We start from the raw sequence: 2,866 nt of genomic DNA, 5'->3' as shown, positions 1-2,866 counted from the left end.
CGGCATTTTTGTGCCTTTTTGTCCACTTCTTTCTCTCCATCAACGTCTTGCGTATCGCATTTACATTTTATTTCGCCGTTTACGCTAGTAAAGATGGCAGTTGACATTCTTTTCGCGCCGGTAAGGACGGCGAATTACACTATAATTTAGCCTGTAAAGATGGCAGTTGGTCTTAGTTTCCAGTTCACGACATGTACGACAATAGAACACTTTTTTTGTCAGTATAGTAGCGTTGAACTCTATTGATGATTAATGTTCTCGTTCAACATCTATACCCCCCATCCCCCCCCCACACCCGTTCCTTCGTACTTTCTCAGGCTTTGCCCCTGTTTTGTCTATGTGTCTCTTTGTCTCTGTCTTCGTCTGTGTATTTATCTGTGTCCCTCTTTTCATACCCCCCCCCCTTTCCCATCTCTCTCCTTCTCTCCACCTCTCTCACACCCCTGCTGTTTTGCTATAACACATGAGACAAATATTATACTCACTTCGTTTTGAGAAGTACTCTGATACAGGGAAGCTGATGTATTTCTCCAGACAAGAAGATATTTTTGACGGTGCATTCGTCCCCCCCCTCCCTTTCACCCCCATCCCGCCCTCACACAGACGCACCCAAGTCAATAACTTTATTGTTAACAACCTACATTGACGGTAATACGCAGCGAAGTGTGGAAGAAATTGTCCTTAATCAAACCCAGCAGGAATTCCTTTTGAAAAAGTACGTTTAGAATGATGGGAGACATTAAAAGACATCATTGTATTTTATTTTTGTTTAATGGGAGATAAAAATGAAAGATCAGACGAACAGCTCTGTTCCAAAGGAGAATTCTTCGTCTTATGTTAGATGAACTATTTTATACACAAGAGTAATGTTTCGTCTATGGTGAAACAAACATTTTCTTTCGTAAACTTTAGGTAATAAAACTCGAAACTATTTCTGCTTCGTAGAGTTTATTTCTCGGTACCCCACTTCTGGTACGTGACCCAAGGGGCTGTACTCTAAGAAGTTAAGACATCCGTCGTCTGCCAAGCTGAATATTCAATTAAGCAGAGTTGTCTCCCACCCCCAACAGAGGAAGGAAGAAGGTGGCACCGGGAAAGACAGACGAATGTGTCACGTGACACGTCTGTTTGTGGCTAGGTTCCGACAATGAACCCAGCGTGAGAGCGAACAGGGACCTCACGGCGCGCGCGCGCACACACACACACACACACACACACACACACGCATACACACGCACACAGACAAGTTTCCGCGTTTTTGCGGGTTTTTTCCGGCTCAGCATGGTGCCCTTTCCTAATGGTCCTCAAAGTTTTTGTCACGTTTGTAGGCCGTTCTCCTGGCGACATTGACATGACCCAGTTTCTGAGTGATGATGATGTCGTTTCCTGACAATTTCATTAAATTTTTTAAAGAATTTTGTTATGATGTACTTTTCCTCGCCACTATGTATGACAGTGTCCGCTATGTAATTGTTAGGGTTTTTATTGTTGCACGCAGAGGATTTGAGTTCAATTCCAGTGTGGGAAGTTACTTCGTCTAGTCGTATCTCCGATAGTCTTCTGTGACGATGTGTGCCACGAACTCTGGGCTGGTCCCGACAGACAGGGTCAAACGCCCTCTTCCCAAAATAATTTGTATTAAAAAAAGCCAATCTTCACCCTTTTCGGCGGTTACCTTTCAGTATCTGGCATTGTTGTCTTCACCTATTTGCATATATTATTATATATTCCATGGGCCATGCGTGTTTTATGTTTGCTTGTCTCTTTATCTGATCATCTCTTTGTGAAGTTATTTCCCATGTAACTGTAGTCGTCATCGCCGCCGCCACCGCCACCGCTGTTGTTGTTGTTGTTGCTGTTGTTGTTGTTGTTGTTGTTGTTGTTTGTGTGTGTGTTGTTGTTGTTGTTGGTGGTGGTAGTGGTAGTGGTGTTAGTGTTGGTATTGGTGGTGTGATACCTTTTTATCTATGGCTTTAAACATGATATTTTGTTATTTCCCAGCACTAAAATGAACAAAATCAAACAATTCGTTTTTCTATTCCCCAATACATGTACTAGATAACTATAACCTTCACGGCGTGCGTCTTTTTTTTTTTCTCTCCTCAAACTAGAAATCCAAACAAAGCGACACGATTTCCTTGGTGGTCGCTTCTTTCTTGGCATCTGTAATTTCATTTGTTTGGCGGGACGCCTTTGTGACCTTTGTTCGGGGGACTGCGCAGACTACTTGAACAAGATATGATATCGACCATCCGGTCACCTTTGCGGTTTAGAACTGATTAACGGCGAAGAAACGCGGAAAACACGCGTCGACAAAAGGGTGCAACCCTGCAATAACTTTTATGGTATTGGGCAATAGAGGACACGAGCACAGATTTACACTCTCTCGCTAACGTGTGTTTGCTCACATCCCCTAGTTTTAGGAGCTGAGTCACCCAATCTTAGAACAACACGATGTTTGCTTCTAAAACTTCTATCCAGCGCGGGTAGTGGGTGGTTGGCGGGCGCTCTTTTGTGGTTTGTTCCTTCTTTCCTGTCAAACATCTTTCAGCCTTATCTCTCCTCGGTCTTTTCTTTGCATGTTACTCTCTAAGCACACCTCATCGGCAGTTATAATAAAATGACCTATTTGTGTTGCAAGTGTTGTAATACTACTAGAAAAAAAAACAACAACAACTACAAAAAATATGGATGGCTGGTGGGTGCTGTAGTGTGGTTTGCTCCTTCTTCACTATCAAATATCTTATTTCCTTATCTCTTCTTCTTTTTCTGTTTGTTACTCTCTTAACACCTCTAATTTGTGGCACTTATCAGACCTTATTTTGTTGCAAGTGTCGTATAACTCTTACTTTAGTTAAAGAACGAA

This window comes from Aplysia californica, unplaced genomic scaffold (assembly GCF_000002075.1).
Source record: "Aplysia californica isolate F4 #8 unplaced genomic scaffold, AplCal3.0 scaffold00057, whole genome shotgun sequence".
Lineage (NCBI taxonomy): Eukaryota > Metazoa > Mollusca > Gastropoda > Aplysiida > Aplysiidae > Aplysia > Aplysia californica.
Note: the sequence above shows the minus strand (reverse complement) of the source record.